Below are 23,878 nucleotides of genomic sequence, written 5' to 3'. Positions count from 1 at the left end.
GTTACTCACTGTCCATCTGCTAATAGTAGTTCAGTGGGTCTTGACTCTCAAGCACCACTGTCTCTACTAAACCTGTAAACTAGGTTAAAATAAGGATAATCCAAATAAAGGAGAACTATTACTAATGGCCGGCTGGTGCGTAGTGGCATCAGTGCTGGACTTCGGGGCGAGAGGTCTCAAGTTCGAATCCAGCCGGCTCCCTTGCACGCTCTTCATCCGTGCCTGGGTTGCGTGTCGAGCTAGCAACTCGACCACGTTAAAAAAAAACCTGGAGAGGGATGGGCTCCATCAAGTTTCAGATGCCCAAGACACGCCATACGATGAGCAATCACCAAAAAGATCAGTGCAAAAAGCTTGTCATGACAGCGCCCCGACCAGGAGTAAAGGGCGCCGCGCGCGCGCACACACACACACACACACACACACACACACCCACACACCAATTATCTGTATGCAGTTTGAATTATGCCAGAAGATCACTTAATTAAAGAAATACATTAATTTAAGATAAAAGATATGAAGATATTCATTGATTGCTGTAATAGTCATTAGTTTTTATCTAAGTACTTGAGTAACTGTATGTATTGGATGTCACTGTACTGTACAGTAACAGATTGAGGTAAGGCCTTGATCCAAAGCTTTAATATCGCTCGCTCTATGTTCATTGATATTAAACACACCTTGAGGTGAATTGTTAAACATGTTATCCACACTGATAGAAGAGGAAAAGACTCATTGCTCCCTTTGGGAATGAACTAATGGCTTTATAGGATCCTATTGTTTGGCTGTTTCCTCTGTTGGTTATTAAGGTAACAGCACAGACATACATTTAGGTCAGATCCTCAAGGAAAAAAAACAGAATTAAAATCATCCACAGAATCATGACCCAAGTCTTTTGACAATACGATAACGTTAATATTTGTATCTCTCTCTCACACACACACACACACACACACACACACACACACACACACACACACACACACACACACACACACACACACACACACACACACACACACACACACACACACACACACACACACACACACAGATTTATTACCAAATTAAGTGTTCTGAAGTCAACTTCAAACTGCCTAATCTACTATTCAGTCATTGCCTTATCTAGGATTTCTTCATGTTTATGTATTTATTTTAAGTTGTATAACACAAGAAGTATTTTAATCAGTATCTAAAACGATGATTTCACAATAGTTCACAATTGTCCTTTCAACATTTACATTACTCTTCTGTCTACTTTTCATTTGCTTTTAATAGTTTCGATGTATTGTAAATATTTGATGAACAAAGGTCCTTTTTGATCACAAAGCTCTGTCAGGAAGGATGCAGACATGAAATTCTTGCAACAGGATTCCTGATTTTCTGAGGGCTAATAGAAACCTTAGTGGAGTCAGTGACTAAATTATTTATGGACACATGCTTTTCACTTCTCCACGCTGTGAAGATGTGTTAAATATCGGTTAGGCTGCAAGGTAGGATGTGTGCTTTTCCATCTCGCCATCCAGGCATCTGAAGTGGTTTATTAGACTGTTGTGGAACCAAGCACAAACGCCAGCTGGTATACACAGTGAGCCAAGCTACCATAACTGAAAGTATCAAATGCACCCTTGGAATCCTCAAGCAACACTTCCATTATATGGACCAATCTGGAAGTGCCCTTGATTAAGGGGTACTTGTTTAATGAGGCATCGAGAATTTTGATAGTATGCTGCCTGTTGCCAAGGCTTCCCAACATAAGAAAACACTACTTGCCACCACTTATTAGGCAAGATGCTTAAGAACAGGAGCACAAAGAAGAAGAAAGGAGCGATGTGGACAGAGAATAAGCTGAAAGCGACACTCACATTCTGCCCAAGTGGTTTGCGATCAGATCCATCTTCTCTACAAGTACACTCAATAATCCTACCCCTTCACCAACTCTCTTCACTATTCCTTTATTTGAACAATTCATTGACCTTTGTGGATACAAATAAGGAAGCCACCAGCAAATGTACAGTACTGTACATCGTCTGACGCACATATATATATGTATATAGCTAGGTGCCCAAGACTGTATTTGTCAATGTGGAACAGAAAGCAAGTCTGTAAATTTGACAGGAGCAAAGGATGTTGGGAAAGGCGAAGGTGGAGCACCATGGGGGGAGGGTGGGGTGGGACAGGTGGCAGAGAAAGAGTGCCAGAGGTTGGGTGGGGTGCTTGCACTATTACAGACACACACAGCCCTGAGACACCAGACAAGGACATTTGATCCCAATCCACTGGATTATTGATCATTACAGAATGTCATTCTGATGCTTCCCATACCCTCACATCTCCAATCCCCGTTTCCTAACCATGATTCTCCTTTCCCTGCCCCCTTCCCACTCTCAGTCCTTAACAAAGACCCATATCAGTTTTATCATTACTCACATATGCCATGAAATTTGTTTTTTTTTTGCAATAGCATTACAGTGCAATTATAAGATTTCTACTGTACTATGCAAAAGTCTTAGGCTCCCTACCTATATGTATGTGCCTAAGACTTCTGAACAATGCTGTATTTTCAAATTTGATTTTATAATTTTATCCAGAATAAAATTCTATAAAAACATATCATATGATTGATAGATATCCTCTTTATATAGGCCCTTCTTTCTTGCCACTCCTGCATCGTGCTTCCCCAATGGCCTAAAAATCAATGTAAAAAGTCTTCCAGCCTTCAGCAGATGTGACCACAGATCACTGGAAACTGGTCTGGACTAAAGACTGAATGGAAGCTGCTGGGATGCCTACTGAAAGCCAATAGCAGGGTACAGCTTAGCAAAGAGTAGCAATGCCGAGAGAGGACATCATAGCTGTGGTCCATAGAGCCCTCACTACACCACTCGAGTGCTAAATCATTCCATCTGTTGGAAGACAGTCTGCCAGACATGTTGGCAGTCAGAATCAATCTCATCTTAAAGGCATAAGTCTGAGACTCCTTTGCAGGACACTGCTGGTCCTGCAGTGAAGCTGTAACTTCAGTTGTCAGTTGCTACAGTATGGTGGTCTCCATCAGGGTGGAGTTGGGGAAGGAATGTGCTCTCCACCCATTCCATGGATTTTAAATTCTCTGAGCTGAACTTAAGTTAACATCCTCTGAGCTCCTTGAGGTTATGGAAAGCCCTTGGGCTAGGATTCCCATTGCAACATACATTTGTTTGCATTTATCAATTATCCTTCCCATAATAATCCATCAAATTCACATCCAGCCTAAAACTGTTCACAGTACTGTAAACATAGTCTCACCACTGATCATTGCATATTAGTGGTTCAATTTTCAATGGAAACAACATACAGGTGCCATGGATGAAAACACCTCAACCTTCTCACACTTCTTCAGTGAGCATATTCCTCACACTTGATATTGTGTAAAATCAATGAGCTATTTTACCTCATCTTCTAAGTAGCAATCATTTTGCTCTCCTTTATGCTTGTCTACTGAAGAATGACAATAAACAATTTAGAATCTTGAGTCTTGGAAGAAGATTCCAACAAGAATTTTATTTTAGACCAGGATAAAATTCAGATTTTAAAGCATGATGAATAAGCTTGGGGTATAGGGGCCTCTGGATAGAGGTAGTACCTTTGATGTCTGGCATGCTGCTCCCTACCAGACATGGTGGACGGTCCTCATCCATCTCCTAAATCTCTCACATGTTGGCTCCAAGCGCCAAACCCCGGTAAAATGCTTCAGCTGGTGGGCTAAACCATATGAGCGGGTGGTGTTAACACGGCACCACTGGGTGAATGACTTCCATGATGAAATCACCGGCCAGGGTGGAAAGGTTCTCAGATGAACTATAATGGCCACATGTTCACGACCAAAGCTAGCCACCTAGTTGGAGGAAATCGGCTGTGGTCAAACCCGGAGAGGGATGGGCTCCACCAGGTTTCAGATGCCCAAGACATGCTGCATGATGAGCACACCAAAAAGCAACTTCACATGGATCGGTTGCAGCACAGGTTACCAATAACCGCGCTAACCATCTCACACCAGGGTGGATGCGATAGATGTTCTACAGGTGATTCAATACAGAAGATCCGTGGCAGAGAGAACATTACAATCACCACATGAAATGTAAAAACGCTGAACCAAGCATGAGATGGAAGGATACAACTGGCACCTCCTCGGGCTCTGAAGCCAGATGGAAGAATGCTGGAGAAGTGCATACTGAGGAAGGACATGTACTCTATTATAGCAGAGAAGAGAATAGACATGAAAATGCATAGAGTTCCTAATCAACAAATCCATCATGAACACTGTCCTAGGATGCCAACCAGTGTCAAGCAGGCTCATGACCATCTGCCTGCGAGTAAAGCCATTCTACATCACAGTGGCACAAGTCTACGCCCCAACAACAGACTACGACGATGAACACATTATAGAATTCTATAAGAAACTACAAGAGGTCATCGACAAGGTGGACAAAAAAGATATTTTGATCATTCAGGGTGACTGGAATGCCAAGCTGGGCAGAGACGCACAAGATGATTGGGGGGATCTCATCGGCCCCTCATGCAATGACACCTTCCATGAGAGGGGACTACGCCTGATGGAATTTGCCAGCTATTACAACATAGTGCTGTCAAACACACTTGGAGAGCACAAAGCATCCCGAAGATGGACCTGGCATGCCCCCAGTGGTCAACATCACCAGATTGACTACATCTTGGTGCAAAGATGGCACAAATCTGGTGTGAACAGACCGAAGACCAGAACATTCCCAGGAGCAGATGTGGGCAGTGACCATGACCTTGTCACGATGAACATCAGAGTACGCTTGAGGAGAATCAACAAGCCAAAAAACAGCCGGCTGAGATACGACTTTGAAAAACTGAAAGACCTCGCCATCTCTGAAGAATTTCAGGCAGCATCTGGGGGTGGGGGGGGGGGGAAGTTTGCACCAATACTTCTCCTTGATAAGATCTGGAGACCACCTCCAATAACTTTAACGCACTGATGGCGGAAACAGCAAACAAGATTCTGGGGAAAAGCCGCCGTATGTCTAAACCATGGGTCACTAACAAGATACTGGATATGTGTGATACAAGAAGAAAATTAAATAAATATAAAAACACAGCAGAGGGAAGAACAGAATACAGGAAAATCAACAAGGAAATCAGGAGGGATATGAAGGAAGCAAAGCAAAGATGGATAGCCGAACAATGAGCGGACATTGAAGACAGCCTCTCCAACAACAACACAAAGAAGGCATTCCAACTGGTGAAAGATGTTACCAAAGAAAAACAATGAGGATGACTCATTGGATGACTCCAATGAGTAAGGCTATCCAATCATGTGTGAAGAAGTTGAAGCCACAATACAATCACTGAAGTGCAGGAAGTCAGCAGGAGTTGACAACATTCCTGGTGAACTGCTGAAGCATGGAGGAGAGACAATAGACATACTTACCACCATCTGCAGTAACATCTGGCAGACAGGTGAATAGCCAGCACCTTGGACTCAGTCGCTGATCATTGTGCTTCCCAAGAAAGGCAATCTCCAACTTTGCCAGAATTACTATACCATCAGTTTGATCAGACGTGTAAGCAAGGTAATGTTCAGAATCACCTTGAACAGACTGAGACCTCCGGCAGAAGACATCGTTGCCAAGGAACAAGCTGGCTTCCGTACGGGCAGAAGCATCACTGAGCAGATTTTCAACCTCTGCACCCTCTGTGAGAAACACCTTCAGCACCAGAGAGTGTTCTACCACGTCTTCACAGACTTCAAAAAGGCATTTGACAGAGTCTGGCATGATGCCTTATGGGCCACCATGAAGGAATTCAACATGGGGCAGAGGTTGATTCATACAATCCATCAGCTTTACACCAAGGCAACCAGTGCAGTATTCGCTCGAGGCACCATCGGGAAGTGGTTCCATACCTCAATAGGAGTCCGTCAGAGCTGCCTCCTCTCTTCCACTCTCTTCAACGTCTTCCTGGAATGGATTATGAGTGATGCCCTTGAAGATCATGTGGGCACAGTCAGCATCGGAGGGAGGAACATCACAAACCTAAGATTTGCTGACGACATTGATGGACTTGCAGGAAAAGAGGACGAACTGGCCAACCTGCTCAGCCATCTTGACAGAGCCTCCACAAAGTTTAGAATGGAAATAAGTGCTGAGAAATCCAAGCTCATGGCAAATGCCAATGGTGCCGTCACAACAGACATCTCAGTCCATGGTCAGAAACTTGAGACAGCGCAGCAGTTCAAATACCTAGGGGCAATCATCAGTGATGAAGGATCAAGAGCAGAAGTCCTGGCAAGAACCACACAGACAATGACTGCACTATCCAAACTCAAGACAATATAGAGGGACAGCAACATCACCATGAAGTACAAGATCAGACTCCTGCGTGCATTGGTATTCTTCAAATTCCTGTACGCATGCGAGACATGGTCCCTTACAGCAGAGCTAAAGAGGAAGATACAGGCATTGGAAATGAGATGCTATCACAACATCTTGGGCATCTCATACTTGGACCACATCACAAATGAGCAGGTCCGCAAGACCACCCAGCACCACTTTGGCCCTCATGAAGACCTTCCCACAACGGTGAAGAAAAGAAAGCTGAGATGGTACGGCCATGTAACAGGATCCAGTGGCCTTGCAAAGACCATTCTACAAGGAACTGTGGAGGGGAAAAGGAGAGGCAGACAGAGGAAAAGATGGACAGACGACATTAAAGAATGGACAGCGAAAACATCTGTGGTGACCCAGGCTCTGGCACACAACCGCGACAGATGGAACAGACTGGTGCAAAGCTGTCGTGACGGTGCCCCGACGACTCCACCAGGAGTTAAGGATGCAAGGCAAGGCAAGGGAAGATAAGCTTGACATAGCTGGACGATACAATTCTATTACTCTGTAAGACAGTGCAGACAGACAGTATATCTTTCTTAGCACTGAAATGTCTAATAACAGAGGGCATACATTTAAGGTGAGGGGGGTAATTTCAAAGGAGATGTGAGGGGCATGTTTTTCCTACAGAGTAGAGAGTGCCTGACATGTGCTGTTTGAAGTCATAGAGAGGCAGATTCATTTGAGACCTTTAAGGGATGTTAAGATAGTCACATGAATGTCAGGAAAAATGGAAGGATATGAACATTGAGTAAGCAGTGAAGAGTAGTTTAGCTGGCCATTTGATTACTAATTTAATTGGTTTGGCACAACATTTTGGGTCAAAGAGCCTGGGCCTCTCCCTGTTCTGTACTGTTCTATGTTCTATATCCTATAACTCAGTTTTGATTGATTTTGTAAAAGAAATCTCTTGTGGCAGCATTTGATTGATAAGGTAATGCCTATTTCCTAAGCACATGGATGAAGACTGCGGAGAAGTGGTAGAAAGAAATTGTGGCTACATGCACTTTTCCACTGTTAATTCCTGGGTTCACTCTCTCTGCTTCTTGTTCCATGGGCCCATCGAGTCCAGACTTGCACAGCTACTGAACCCAGGTGTCAATCTCTACTGAACCCCGGTCAATGGTGCCTCTCAATCGGCTGGAAAGAAAATTTTACCAACAGAGCCACTGATAATTTGTCTTCCATCAATAGATATTCTAGGCCTGGATATGAATGGAGTTGTCTCCTTCTGACTCTATGGCAACCTCAGTTGGACTTCATCGTCCAACGACGCATGAAACTTAGTTATTGAGCTTGAAGATTTTCTCTAAAGTACTTGACATTGCAAGGCATAGAGGGGCAATAGAGGGCACTGTGCTGATGTTCCTTTGGCCATGTGGGATTCTTCTGGATGTCCCAGTTTACAACCACATTCTTCAGCCACGCTACTTATTAGCTGGCTATTGTATGGCATTCGGGAACGGGCACAGGGACGATGTGCAACTCTACACAGGCACCAATAACGTCTCCACGACAATGGAGGATAGTGGTAACAATCAAAAAGAACATGTAGCAGAGTATGGAAAGCAGGGCTAATGGGAAATGCGGGGGATGGGTGGAATGTGACTGATCACCCTCTAGGTAGCTAGCATGGAACAATGGGCAGAACAGTCTCTTTCTATGTCATAGTGAGTATTGCTCACCAACTCACAACTTTGCCCATACAGCTCAAATCCTCCTCATGTCCATCCGCATGTGTATTTTGATTCCCTTCTGTTAAGAAATGTTTACCGAAGAGACGTTTCCAAAGAGCAACTTGACGTACTGTACGGACAACGTCTGAAATTTTCAATATTGTGTGACTAAATCTGTCCTCCCAGCAGCCGATGAATTTGGAAAATTTAGCTCACAGATACGGCCAATTAGTTAAGTCTCACAAATTTGATGCTGACAGCACTTGCAGGAATCTGGCATACCATACCAACAGCTTTTCACACATCAAAAAATTTGCTTCCAAAACGGTGCTACTTTAGTTCCAAATGAAGGGGCAACAGCCGGAGCTGGATCCCCTGTATATGCACTGGTAAATCTGACTCCCTTCTCAGACAAAGAACAATGGCCCAGTCACAAAATCAGTGGGACCACATTTCCACACGGAATCAAGGGAGCAGATTTATCAACAGGGCTGGAAGGGAGCTGGCATTAAATCCTCCTTCTCACAGTGGCATAATCTGGGGATATAGTATTCCTTTCCATATGCACACTGATGATAACTAAGCCTGTCTCATCTTACACCTCTCTTAGTGCCTCCGGTTGTCGATGCCTCACAGATCCATTGAACTGCCTTCAGATGCTGTCAAGTATGCACATCCTCTCTGTCACCAAAGGGTTTCCCCTTTGCTTTGGATTTCTCCCACTTCCCAAAGACACAAATGTCGGTAGGTTAATTAGTCACTCTAAATTGCCCCTATCATAGTGGCTGATTGGTAGAAACTGGAACAAATAAATGGGGAGAATAAAAGATTGGATTTTTGTGGAATTAACATTTACATTAGTCATTGCTGATTTGATGGGGTGAAGGGCTTGTTTCTATGTTTGTCCAAAATCTAGAATGAATTTCCTTACATGTTACCTTGAACTTTCTTCCTAGCAACAAGCTGAACTGTAAGCACGTTGTTGATCCAGGAAAAGAACTTTTGAGCAAATATCCACTATAACAATAACACGGCCTATTTTCCCCTGTGTAACCACTCAACTCCACCCAGCCTCACCTCAAACTTTGATTAAAACAAGAGAAAACCTGCAGATGCTGGGAAGCAAACTGATACACACAAAATGGCGGAGGAACTCGGCAAGCCAGGAACATCTATTGGAAAAGAGTAAACACTTGATGTTTCAGGCCAATACTCTTCATCAGGAGTGGGACAGACTTCCCAGTCCTGACGAAGGATCCGGCCTAAACTGTCGACTGTTTACTCCTTGACTAAAACTTTTGTTATGCCTTTAAGCTTTATTCCTGAATGTACTCAAGAATCTATGGCCCATGTGTTCACTCTCTATATATATGATACAGTGATTGAACATATGGGTATGTAATATATATATAAAACACACTGTCTCATCTACAAACCCCATTTCCAGAAAAATTGGGATATTTTCCAAAATGCAATAAAAAGAAAAATCAGTGATATGTTAATTCACGTGAACCTTTATTTAACTGACAAAAGTACAAAGAAAAGATTTTCAACAGTTACTGACCAACTTAATTGTATTTTGTAAATATACACAAATTTAGAATTTGATGGCTGCAACACACTCAACAAAAGTTGGGACAGAGTTAAAATAAGATTGAAAAGTGCACAGAATATTCAAGTAACACCGGTTTGGAAGACTCCACATTAAGCAGGCTAATTGGTAGCAGCTGAGGTATCATGACTGGGTATAAAAGTAACGTCCATCAAAGGCTCAGTCTTTGCAAGCAAGGATGGGTCGTGGCTCACCCCTTTGTGCTAAAATTCGTGAGAGAATTGTTAGTCAGTTCAAAAGGAACATTTCCCAATGCAAGATTGCAGAGAATTTAGGTCTTTCAACATCTACAGTACATAATATTATGAAATGATTCAGAGAATTCAGAGACATCTCAGTGCGTAAAGGGCAAGGTCGGAAACCACCGTTGAATGTGTGTGATCTTCGTGCCCTCAGGCAGCACTGCCTAAGAAACCGTCAGGCTACTGTGACAATTATAGCCACCTGGGCTCAGGAGTACTTCGGAAAACCATTGTCACTTAACACAGTCCATCGCTGCATCCAGAAATGCAACTTGAAACTGTATTACGCAAGGAGGAAGCCATACATCAACTCTATGCAGAGACGCTGGCGAGTTCTCTGGGCCCGAGCTCATCTCAATGGACCGAAAGACTGTGGAAGCATGTGCTGTGGTCAGATGAATCCACATTTCAGCTAGTTTTCGGAAAAAACGAGCATCGAGTTCTCCGTGCCAAAGATGAAAACGACTATCCTGATTGTTATCAGCGAAAGGTGCAAAAGCCAGCATCTGTGATAGTATGGGGGTGCATCAGTGCCCATGGCATGGGTGAATTGCATGTATGTGAAGGTACCATTGACTCTGAGGCATATATTAGGATTTTAGAGAGACATATATTGCCATCAAGGCGATGTCTCTTCCCAGGACGTCCATGCTTATTTTAGCAGGACAATGCCAGACCACATTCTGCACGGGCTACAACAGCGTGGCTTTGTAGACACAGAGTGCATGTGCTTGACTGGCCTGCTGCCAGTCCAGATCTATCTCCTATTGAAAATGTATGGTGCATCATGAAGAGGAGAATCAGACAACAGAGACCACGGACTGTTGAGCAGCTGAAGTCTTGTATCAAGCAAGAATGGACAAAATTTCCATTTGCAAATCTACTACAATTAGTATCCTCACTTCCAAAACAATTAAAAAGTGTTATTAAAAGGAAAGGTGATGTAACACAATGGTAAACATGCCTCTGTCCCACCTTTTGTTGAGTGTGTTGCAGCCATTAAATTCTAAATTTGTGTATATTTACAAAATACAATTAAGTTGGTCAGTAAAACTATTGAAAATCTTTTCTTTGTACTTCTGTCAGTAAAATAAAGGTTCACATGAATTAACATATCACAGATTTTTGTTTTTATTGCATTTTGGAAAATATCCCAACTTTTCTGGAAATGGGGTTTGCATATACTCTAATTCTGTTTTTTGAGAACGTTTAATGGTAGCTAACCTACGATTGGAAGGCATCATTTCAACAGCTGCGGCCTTACCTCCAGAATTCCTGTCCAGCTCTCTTCACAACCCACTTCTCTTCAACTTACAGTTTATCTTCTATGCTAGTTTATTCTTATTTAGCTTGTTATCAAAATTTTGCTTGATAAGGCTGAATTGATATCCCTAGAAAAAGAACTCATGCATTCAGTGTACTATACCAACACAAGCTGGTATTATTAATTCTGTTTACAATGATTTAAAAGAATCCTAGGAAACCTGTTGAAATCCTGATCTTGTAACCAATCATCCCTCATTTTCACGTTTCTTTATGCTTCCACCATCACTAGCCATTTACAAATGACAAAAGCAAATTAAAAGCCATAATCTTTCATTTTAAAGGGTAATCTTTCATTTTAATGATTACAACAATACCACTATTTTCCTTCCCTTTTTTTGCAGATGCTTGAAAGTGTACACAAAAAGCTGGAAGAATTCCGTCATTCAGGCAAGACTGATGAAGGGCCCAGGCCTGAATCGTTGACTCTTTCATCCTTTCCATAGATGCTGCCTGACCTACTGAGTTCCTACAGCACTTGGTGTGTGTTACTTTGGATTTCCAGCATCTGTCAAATGTCTTGTGTTTATATTCTAAAATGTAGCTGAGTCATCTATCATTTTTTGTTTTTGATGTGAAAGTGGTAAATGTAATCCAGAGAATGAAGTATAGTGGAACGACTTATGAAAGGGAAATTTCAAACTTCAGCTCATCCCAAACTGCTTTAAGCCAATAATGAGCTTTTGAAGTCACTGTTGAGTAGTAAAGCAGCTTGTTTATTAACAATATTGTTTGGATAAATATTGGCCATGTTGGAGAGAATTCCACTGAATTTATTGTGAATAATACCATGATTGATGGATGGGATTCTCAAGTCTCGGCTGAATGGTCACATCTGTAACAGCTCTGCACGTCATTGGTACAACACATTCGATAGTCTACTTATAAACTTTATAAGCTTCATAACTCCGCTGACTCTCGTTTGTCTATCCTGCCAATTATTTCCTCAAAGTATTCCAACAGATTTGTCATGCAAGATTTCTCCCTAATGAAATCCTCTTGACTTCCACCTGTTTTATCATGTGCCTCCAAGTACCCCAAAACCTCAACCTTAATAAAGGACTCCATAAAGGTTCCCAAACATGAAATATTGTCTGTTTCCTTTTCCACAGATGTTTCCTGATCTGTTGGCTTTCTCCACCATTTTCTAATTTTTAAAAAATAATTTCTGATGTTCAAGTGAAATATTACTTGCATTTACTCGGATAATTTTCTGAAATCCTACGATCGTTCTTTATAAATTCAAGGTGATGTGCAATTGAGAACATCTGTAATACCCAGTCACTTCTTATAATTACTGTTACAATTCATTTCAATTATCAACAGGGGATTTTTGATGAGATGTAAGATACGATACATTTCTGAGAGCTTTTTTCAATTGTGATTCTGAAATAGTGGGTGAGACGTAATGAACAACCCTTATTTTCATTCGTATGTGTACTGTTCCTATCACGTTTCTTCAAGTATATACAGTAATTGGTATCCAGCTTCTCTTCCTATTACCCAACGCACGTGTTACGGTTTATTAATCACTAACCATAATCAAACTAATACCGAATATCGTCACTGAAAATTTCAACAAAGAACGGCGCTAGTAGTCACATTCAATGAAGCATATGTTGGACGGTACGAGAGATGATGATGCTGACTACCAATCGAATTATTATGTATTTACGGATCTGATGCACATTCTAGCTCGCCAGCCGCGGACGCTTTTGCTTGATATGAGGGAGTCCTTACTACCACTAGGGACCTCCCTTGCCTCATTGTATTCCATCAGAGCGGCGCATCAATCCGTGAGAAGGCGGTAATATCACACTGGCGGTGGGAGCTGCAGGGGGTTGTGTGTTGGCGAAGGGAAAGCCGAGGCTGTGAGGCGTGGTAGGCGGCGTGTGACTGTAAACAGCCTGGATATGCACAGACAGCTTCCTGACTGAAGAGCAGAGGCGACAATTAAACTGGAGTCTCACGTGCCGAGAAGGACTGGATGAACGAGAGAAAGGAAAAGTGAAATATCGGTTGAGGGTTTTGTGTTTTGGACGTCTGTGTTCCATTTTATCTGGAGAAGCGTTACCAAAAACTGCACGGTAAAGACGACATCCCGAGTGGAAGGTGAGTTTTATCTCTGAATGCATTTTCGAAGGGCGTTTCTCTAATAAATTTCGGGTCTGTGGTAAGCAAGATATCCAGTTTGCAGTGTGAATTATAGGCACACGTAAAGCTGTGGACAATTACCCACTCAGTTCTGTAGCTGTAGTCGACTGAGATACTAAACTGTCTAGTCAGCAGTAACCTTAGAACTGAAACAATGGCAACACTTCTCGTTTAAAGTTCTGTTTCCGTCTAGCTCGTTATCTTGAAAACATCGAGGTTCTCTACAAAAGGCCAGCTTTTGAACCATGCATATTGAAACCTATGTTGTACACCTCACTTTGTCTTTGTGTTATTTATTCATTTTTTGGTAACAAATCACACTATATAATCAGTCAAATTGATGTATCAAGCAAAAATTCTCCTTTTCTGTGACTGTATGAGTGCCTGTTAAGGTTCCAGTCTGGCTGGAGGATTTTGCGAGTGGTTCATTTGGCCGAGAGACGAACCGTGTCCCTTCTTCAGTGTGTATACGGCAATCGAACTGATTTAGCTGAACTTGGGCTGGCGTTAGCTTGGTAACTGCACTTGAACAGGGCAAGCCCTGAGACCAAAATTGATGTTAATTTATAAATTTAAATTAATCTTATTAAAAATTTAAGGGAATTTTAATTCATTTTCGTAATGCGAGGCCATTACTTATTTATAAGTAGGGCCATATAAACTCAGCGGGAATCTCAATGCTTTTTACAAAAGAAACGAAATTGTGCATTGAAAATTCAGGTACTTGTCCTATGCACAAATGAGAAGGCTGTGATTTTTTTAATGATACTCCAAAGAATACTAAAGGAATTATTTGTACTAATTGCCAATCTCAATAAAGCTTCATGCACTTGCAAATCCCATTTTCTTACAAGCACCTGTAAGATTAATTGTATTGCCCATTTGATCTAATGTAACTTGATTTCTTGAGCTGAATTTTTGTAATGCTTCAGTAAACAGTACCTGGATCAAATTGTTTTTAACTATGTAGGGAGAGATGCAAACCAACAAAAGACAGTGTTTTCTGAGCAGCAAGAAGAGAGTCATTTTAGGGGAGTTAACAGTATTTTACCATTACTTCGAATGTGGTTTACGTTAATTTGGATTATGTCAAAGAAAAGTAATTATATATTTTTACTTCCACCCAGGCTCCTTATAAAGCTGGTGGAACTTGGTTCTCACACCATTGAAGGACAGTGTAAGATTCCTGAAGCTCCGTGTTAACAATGCAAGTATTTAGGACTCACGTGACTAAACGGAGCCGCCTTTCCTACAGTGCTGTCAGACTAAGCCAGTAGATATATGGTTCTCCACATAAATTATAGGCTTTCTGGGAAGATGCATAACTCAACTGAGATTGATGGTATTCAGATGTGCATCAGCCCACAATTTTAATCACCCCACTAGATATTTTGGCATCATTTTGCCTCTCCCCATTTAAAAAATAATATACTATGAAAGGTAACCTGAGGCATCTGTTATTCTAATGTGGATTGAAAATGATTCATATCAATAATTAAAATCAAATGTAATTAAGAAATGTTGACCTTTCCTTTCAATTATTTTTTAATGAGGTTGTTCTAAAGAACCCCACATAGTGTAACATTATGGCCCGTGTTTTGTTTATTTGCTGTTTTTAAAATCTTCCACAGTGAGGAAGGTGGTCATTAATCATTCTGTAGTGAAATGCTCAGGGCAGCTTTAGAGACTATTGGTAAAGCAGAAAAATCTAAGATTTCTAACAAAAGCCTGGAAATTTTCGGTGTTAATGCAGGCAGTAAAATGCGTGGAGCATTTGTAGGATGATTATTCAGCCTATTTTTCTATAGTATTTTATTTTTTTAATGATTGAACACATCTGTTAGTATATGGATGCAAATATAGCATTTCTTTGCTAAAATGGGTAACAATAATTTCTCATCTGATACTTTCATGCCTTTTTGCATATTTTTTTGGAGTCTGAAAGGGGTAGATTAAAGTAATAGAAGGACCAATTTGTGCAAGTTCTGCACTGGTGCATGAGTCATAGCCAATGTACATTACAACCAGATTTATTGGAAACACTGGTGTTGTGCAGGGAATTAAAGCATCAACAGAAGTAATGTAGTGCCAGTGCGCGTGTCCAGACAGTCTTCCACACTGTTGGATTCTTGATGTCTGCCAGGCTGAGGGTTGACCTGACAATCAACTTGAATAAGTGAGGAGCATTTTTCTAGTGGGAGGTCTCAGCTGTAATCTCTCAGGCATTGCAGTTATTGTGTCCTATTATGTGGATTCCCTCAATAACCCATCATTGAAGAGCACAGAACATGAGCCAGGAGCAAATATGGGAAACATCTGACACTATAAAAACAGATTTACCTGGATCCTGTGTAATATTTGTGCACTAAACAAAATGAGCTTGCACGTAAATCTATTATACTGAATCTGAGATATTAGTTTCTATTTGCTACTAAAATTGAGTAGGACTTGATGCATTTTCTACCGAGAAAAGGGAGAGTGATTAAATTGGCTGCGGAGCACTTGGTAAGTTTGTTATGCTCTGGTACAAGCTTGTTTGGTCGTGGTCTGTTGGCTGAGAGAATACTACATTGTGTAGTTTCCACTACCATTGGTGAGGTTTTAAAGATGAGGTAGAAGCTTGCCTCTTTATTTCTTGTGACTTTGAGTTCAGGAGAAACAGGCCAGTGCACTGTTATTTTAAACTTGCAAAAGTCCATAACTGCGTTCTTGGGTGGGAAAACAGCTGAAAGTTATGACTCACTAGCATTATTTAAAATATGTGGTGTGCTATACCTGTTAACCATCAACCTTTTCAGTGCACATTCCATGATACGCTGCAGTTCACTGCTCCAGTCCAGAAAAGTGCAAGTCTGGTTTTGGCTGGGATTTAGGAGAGGCCAAGATGAAAGGCAGAGATCCCAGCAGTGGATTTTCCAGCCAAGTGTGTATGAAGTCTGATGTTGTATGCTTAGCAATTTTCCGCCTTGTCATAATTTTGGTTGCTGTTTTATAAGGGGATGAATGCTAATCCACTGACTAATCCCTTGATCAATGAAATTCATAAAATTAATTTGTTTCTTATATATTTCTTCTGTTCATTGGTGTCTCATTCTGAGAGTGTAGCAGTTTGCCAAAAGGTACAACAGGATTATAGATCAGCTGCAGAAATGAGTTGCGAAATAACAAATCGAGTTTAACCTGGGCAAACATGAGGTGGTGCAAATGCAAATGAAACAGAGCACTATTAATGGCAAGACCCTTAATAGTGTTGATGTGCAGAGGGCTATTGAGGTCCTGTCCATAGTTCATTGTATGTGGCTGCACAAGGTGATAGGGTGGCAAGAAGGCATAATGCACGCATGCCTTTATTAGTTGAGGCATTGAGTTCAGGGGTTGGGAAGATGTGTTGCAGCTTTATAAAACATTAGGGCACATCTAGAGTATTGCACTTAATTCTGGTCTCGCCGTTATAGGATGTGGAGGCTTTGGAGAGGGTGCAGAAAAAAGTTACCAGAGTGCTGCCTGGATTAGACGGCATTGGGGAAGAACTTGGACAAACTTGGTTTTCTCTGGAGTAGCAGAGGCTAAAGGAAAGAACTGGTAGAACTTTATAAGATCTATAGATAGCCAGTATCTTTGTCCTGCAAGGTTGGATGTCAAATACGAGAGAACGTGAGTTTGATATGTGAGGGGGTAATTCAAATGAGATGAATGGGGTGCATTTTCACACAATGGGGGATGCCTGGAATATGGTACAAGGGGTAGTAGTGGAAGAAAATATGATTAGAGGCATTTAAGAGTCTCTTAGGCACATCAATACATAGCGAGTGGAAGGCTATGCACATTATGCAGGCAGAAGTAATTAAGTTAGTTAGGCATTTCATTATTGTGGGTTAAAGGTCCTGATCCTATACCGTAGTGTTATGTCCTGTCTGTGATCAGGTCTTGCTGCCAGTTTCACTGACATAAAATACATGCCATTTGGATATGGAATGACAAGATTTTCTATCTTACATTTATTCAAGAATTTTGCCTTTAACACAAGAAAGTAAGATACTTGCATTTGAATATGTTCTAAAGTGAAGTGCGAGTTATTTTTTAAATAAAAATGCTTATCAGAAGAGTGTAAAGCGAATGCAAAATCAGGTCACTGATGTTTTCGAAACTGGAGTATCGGCTGCAGGCTTGTCTCATTGATTGGTGATGATGGCAGTTCTGTTGTATTTGGCCCAAGTTTATTTTCGCAAAAAAAAATCAATCTGTGCAGCAGTCTGATGAAAAGCTAAGCCCAGAAATGAATGTTAGATCATCGAAATGGATGTATTTGTAGCTTCCTGCTAGCTGCATAATAAGTTTTGTAGTCTTTGCAGCACAGTTGTTTCATGTTTCAGATTCAGACAAGCTTCCTCCTGATAAGGATTTGTCAAATACAAAAGCAAGCATATCACTGACAAGAATATACTTGGTTGTAGTGCCAGGCCATAAGTGTAATCAGTAAACTCCAAATGTATCAAGTTCCTCTCTAGTAGAATTAGAATAAACCCACAGCTTTGATCTCCTGTATCCGTTAGGAATTTAGCAGTACTAGACTCAGCCTTGATCCAATTGGTGACAAGGATTAGAAAGGTTTAAAAGTAACGGGAAGAAAATGAGTAAAAATTATATCAGGGTTATGTTATTGTGTTCTTTTCTCACATGATCTGTGAGAGCATCATGGCTATGAGCTAAAATGGCAAAGAAAAACTTAACTGGAGGCTCAGTAAGTTATTTTGCCCAGGTCCTGTGGGTTAGATTACCAAGAGGCTGAAGCACCAAGCAACTGCATTTGTCTGTGCATTAGCAGCAGTCATTCTTTGTTACCCCCAAAAGATGCTTATATTTTACACTGTCGCCTACGTTTTTAAAGAAGTAATTCTGCAATTAGTGAACAAACAGTAAAATTGGAAGCACTGAGGGACATTATTTTTCAAGGGAAAAAAGAAACTGCTTGAGCAGTTGGGGTTCAAAGGCAGCCCTTGGGATGAGTCCTGCACAGAGAGTAGTGTTATGTTTTCAAAGGCCAGTTATATTCCTTGGGTTGGAAGGTAGTGTTGAAAGTACACAGAGGGGGAAAATAGGAAAACAATATTTATTGGGGTAACTTTGCTCCAAGTCCTGCCACATTCTCATCAAGTTTGCAGAGTGCTACAGCTGTCTCATGTGGGGAATGGGGATTTTGGGGCTTAGAATTGCTAGCTCTTCTATCCATAGCCTTGTTAATTAACAGCTATAAATTGCCTCATAATTAAAACCTGGAAGAAATGCGAATGATTACAGCATTATTCTTGACAACCTATCATGGTACTGTAACTTTGGGAATGTTTGGTTGTTGCATACAAAAATATGCTGCTATGTGGTCTGATAGATGGAAGTATCTAGTCAAATGGAATGTGTAGGGTTTTGTGAAGACTGGAGGAGATGCCCATGAAGTATTGTTGTGACTGGCACATTCCAGGGTGCAGAAGTACATGCTGGGGGCTGCAGAGGTTCTGTAGAGAAGGATCCCATTGTAGCAAAACACTAAAATACAACTGCAGATGCTGTGGATCTAAGAATACGTACACAAGGCTGGAAGAACTCAGCAGGTCAGGCAGCATCCGTGAGAAAAGAGTAGCCAACGTTTCGGGCCGAGACCCTTCATCAGGAATGAGGGGGGTGGGGGAGAGAACCGAAGCCTCTCACTACAATAGAGATAGGGGAGGGGGTAGGGTCTAGAGGCACCAGGTGGAAAACCAATCAGAGGAAAGATAAGGGGGAGTGGGGATAAGCATGAAAGAACTGTAAAGAAGCAGAAAGTTGAAAGGGGAGAGAGGCAGAGAGGGACCTGGGATAGGGGGAGGGGGAGGGAATTACCGGAAATTGGAGAATTCAATATTCATACCACCAGGCTGGAGGCTACCCAGATGGTAGATGAGGTGTTGTTCCTCCAACCTGAGTTTGGCCTCATCATGGCAGAAGAAGAGGCCATGTATGGACATATCCAGATGGGAATGAGAGGCAGAGTTGAAGTGGGTGGCAACCGGGAGGTCCTGTCTATTGTGACAGACAGGTGCTCGATGAAGCAGTCCCTCAATCTGCGTCGGGTCTCGCCGATGTAGAGGAGGCTGCACCAGGAGCACCGGATGCAATAGAAGACTCCAGCAGACTCGCAGGTGAAGTGTTGCCTCACCTGGAAGGACTGTCTGGGGCCCGGAATGCTGGTAAGGGGGGAGGTGTAGGGACAGGTTGTACCACTGTAGCACACTGCCACCACCAACCAGTTTGGATGCTTCACTGATGGTGCTTAAGAAGAAAGCATAAGTGGCATTGATTACGTTATGTATTGAATTAATGACATCTCCTGATTGAATTCACTGACTTAAATATGTTAAGGATTAAGGATAACATTGGAAATTGTAGTGAACTCCCATGGTATCTTTCCAGTTCCTTGCACTGACTGCTGCAGGTGACCCAGTTTCAAGACGCAAAGAGGGGGTAAGGTATCACTACTGCTTGGTCTACTTCTGCCAGATCATAGATCTTTTTCCTCAGTCAGTTGATGACTGTGCTGATGTGTTGGAGCTCAACTACAAACACTATCAACCACTTAGCATTTCACAGTGGATCCCAAATCACAGAGGAATGTGGTACATCAGGAAGAGGGTTGGCAGAGAACCTGCAGCAGATATTGAATGTAAAGCTCATCCCCTCTCAGTTCACTGAGCAAGTCAGCAATGCCTCAGAATTCATATAGATGCAAGTAGCATCTGCACTCTGAAGCTCGCCTACCAGTGACTTTGGGTCTGGATGAAATTGTGGTAGGTTGAATAATTTCCATTAGTTCCGAGGATTGGTTTCACTTATGGGAAGTTTGTTGAAGGTGAGGTATGGCAACATCATCAAACACTTTGCTGTTAAATAAGAAAATAAACTGAGTTTTAAGCTTCTAGGCCTAATGATTATAGTAACTTAAACATGCTAGGACTTCTGTGGCATCCAAGATCTACCTTGTCATGCCTAAAAATGACCATTCCCTCCTTTCAACTTCTAACCATCTCTTGCATTCAATTACATTATTATTGAAGTTACCATTGACAAGTAAAATAAATGGAAAGGCAAGTCAGAGATTGGATATGGTGGTGAGTCACCTAGCTCCTCAAGCCTGTCTAGCAGCTACAAGGAACAAGTCAAGAGGATAATTTTATACTCGGCACTCAAATGAATAGTGGCTTCTGTAGCCAGCAGTCAGCAAAGAGATTGAATTCATCCAGGGCAAAGCAACCTGCTTGAATGGTTCCCCTCCCAATATGCTATGAATTCTTCTCTCCACCAGAAAGCTCTAGCTTGTTGGGGGTGGGGGGGGGGTGGTTCCAACCTGAGGTCCGCGGACCACTCTGTTAATAGTGAGGCTCCAAGGCATAAAGGTTGGGGACCCCTGCGGTGTGCCATTGCCAGCATGCATTGCAACAAGGTTTAACTGCTATGAAGATGCAGGTTATGGCTCAATGGGAACACCACTACCGTTCTCTCACATTCTGATTTGGAGGTACTTTGCTGTTCTTTATTCCTATAACAATGATGCTTGCAGAACCCCATACCCACCAGTACAGAGGGAACATTTTTACTATAGACCTCGAGGGAAAGTCAGGATGGTTAACAAATATTGGCCTTGAAATGGGGGGGAGAAAAGAGAACAAGTTGGTTCCAGGCTCTTTTGTACTCATGAACAAAGAACACAACCTTTCCTATATGACCTCCCAACATAGTGAGCATCTTTTGTCTCCCCATTATCACTGGTAATGTGCAGTGTTGTGCTGTCCATTGGTGCAGATGGCTGTGTCTTTAATACCAATTGGTAACCCTCTGAGGGTGCCATCATGTCGTTTGGAAAAGGGAAATGTTTTGTTGCATTCTGCTATGTTCGTTTATGGGATAAGATGCTGCTGATAATGCAAGCATAAATTGCTTATCTCTAATGGCACTTGTGTGGGTAATGGCAAGCCACATTATTGAAGCACAGCAGTGCCTGATAAAGATGTTTCTGCCTGTCAGTGTTAACATATTTTTAAAGGTTTAGCTTGGTAATTTCACAGACTGATTTTTAAGAGTCACTGAGCTGCTGCCTCTCAGTTCTACTTTTGTGCTTTATCCTGCCCACCGCTGCTCTCTCAGTTGAATTTGCACATTCCCTCTATGACCACTTTGGTTTCCTCCAATATCCCAAAGATGTGAAGGTTGGTAGGGTCAGTTCACCTCTGAAAATTGCCTTTAAGTGTGTAGATGAGCAGGAGATTCTGAGCAGAGGTGAAGGGATCGTAGGATTAGTACAGATGGGTTTGTGATAACCAACATAGGCTCTGGGCGAAAGGACCTGTTTCTGCACTACACAACAATAACATGTCTTGTGGTCTGTGGTCAAACCTGGTTTGCATGAGGTAGGATGACAGACAACGTCAGCAACTAAACTTTTTTTTTCAACAATCCCGTAATTTAGCATTGGATTACTGCACTGCATTCCCCACAATGCTAACTCAAGGTATTTGGCCCACAAAATGCCATTAAGATTTTTGCAGTGCAGTTGCAGACCAAATGGAAGAAAGTGATGCTTCGCTCCACAGACCAGTTCAGAAGAACCCACAGTGCACCACGTTCACCACTATTGATTTCAACCTTTGCATAGCTTGGCTGACGTGGGCTGTTGTGCAGCTGGCAGTGCGTGGAATTTGAGATAAGATGTGAAACTTGCAGTCTGCAGAGAACGGGAGTACAACTAACGTTCTGCCGTGGCATGAAATGGAAAGTGATGAAATGCAAGTCCATAGCTCTCTGGAAGTAGAAACCTGAGCAGATAAATTGGCAGCAAAAGCATCATAGCAAACTTCCCTTCATCAGTCATGTGCTGAGTGTTTAAAAAAAATTACAAAGTAATGTTGCTGCTGTAGAGAAATTTAGTTGTGCCTCATTTGGAGTATTGCAATTCTGTCGCTGCCTTACAGGAAGGATATGGAGGCTTTCAACCGGATGCAGGAGAGGCTCATCAGGATGTTGCCGGGATTAGAGAGTATTAGCTATAAAGGAGAGTTTGATCAAACTTGGACAGTTCTCCTTGGAGATTTGGAGACTTTGGGTTAACTTGATAGAAATGTTTAAAAATTGAGAGGCTTAAATAGAATATTAATCCCAGGGTGGAAATGTCAGAAGTTATGCTCTCTAGTATTTAAGTGAGAGGGGGAAATTTGAAGCAATACGGGCAATGCTGAATGAACTTGTGATGCATGGCCGCTGAATGGGGAAGCTCATAGTTGATTTAGGATGGATCTAAAACTATCATCACCAGTCTTCTCTGTTTTGTACAGGATTTTCTGTGGCTTTGTGAGCTCCATGTTATTTTTAAGGAGCTGAGTGCAAAGGATGTCAGCTCATCCTCTAGAAACAAAATTCTGTTCATTGTGTCACACTGCTGAAAATCCTATTAATGGTTAATTTTATCCTAATCTCAGGAGTACAAAGCAATCCATTTAGAGCTGTATTGCGGAGGGCCCCAGGGATCTGTCGTGCACCAGGCAACAGCACACAGCAGTAGATCATAAACATGGGCAAGTCTGCTAATGCTGGAAATCCAAAGCAACCAACACACACACACACACACACACACACACACACACACACACACACACACACACACACACACACACACACACACACACACACACACACACACACACACACACACACACACACACACACACACACACACACAGGCCAGACGGCATCTACGGAAAAGAGTACAGTGGATGTTTCCAGCCGAGACCCTTCAGCTGGACTGGAAAAAGAAGATAAGGAATCTGTTAGGTAGGGGAGGAGGAGAAAGAAGGTGATAGGTGGAACTGGGAGGGGTGGAGTAAAGAGCTGGGAAGTTGATTGGTGAAAGGGCTGGAGAAGGGGGAAATCTGATAGGAGAGGCCAGAAGACCATGGAAGAAAGAAAAGGGGGAGGAGCACCAGAGAGAAATGACATGCAGGTAAGGAGATGAGGTAAGAGAGGCAAATTGGAATGGTGGGGGGAGGGGGAAGTTATTTCCAGAAACAATAGGGTCTTTTAAGTGGAAATGATAGGGTCTTTTAAGAGACTCCTGGATGGATACATGGAGCTTAGATAAATAGAGGGCTATGGGTAAGCCTTGGTAGTTCTAAGGTAAGGACATGTTTGGCGCCGCTTTGTGGGCTGAAGGGCCTGTATTGTGCTGTAGGTTCTCTGTTTCTAAATCGATGTCCATCAGATGGAATATAAAGTGTCACTGCGCCAGTCTGAGTGGCCTCGTTGTTTCAGTAGAGGAGGCCATGAGCTGACCTGTTGGAATGGGAATAGGAAGTGGAATTAAAATGGGTGGTCACCGGGCAGGTGCTCAGCAAAGCGGTCTTCCACTCTGCATTGGGTCTCTGATATACAGGAGGGAGCACC

The 23,878-nt window shown here is 42.2% G+C and overlaps 1 protein-coding gene across 2 annotated transcripts in view; it reads left to right on the top strand.

Moving 5' to 3' along the window:
- Positions 1-13,049: 13,049 nt before the first annotated feature.
- frmd4bb (FERM domain containing 4Bb) overlaps positions 13,050-23,878 on the top strand; it is a 317,520-nt gene continuing 306,691 nt past the window's right edge. The window contains exon 1 of one of the 2 annotated variants that reach the window (XM_059944312.1): positions 13,050-13,375. The gene's annotated coding sequence lies outside the window, so the exon portion shown is untranslated. The remainder of the gene's footprint in view (positions 13,376-23,878) is intronic. The other variant, XM_059944313.1, reaches the window with a different exon arrangement.

This window comes from Hypanus sabinus, chromosome 19 (assembly GCF_030144855.1).
Source record: "Hypanus sabinus isolate sHypSab1 chromosome 19, sHypSab1.hap1, whole genome shotgun sequence".
NCBI lineage: Eukaryota > Metazoa > Chordata > Chondrichthyes > Myliobatiformes > Dasyatidae > Hypanus > Hypanus sabinus.
The sequence above is the reverse complement of the archived record's forward strand: the minus strand, read 5'-3'. Positions and strand labels throughout refer to the sequence as shown.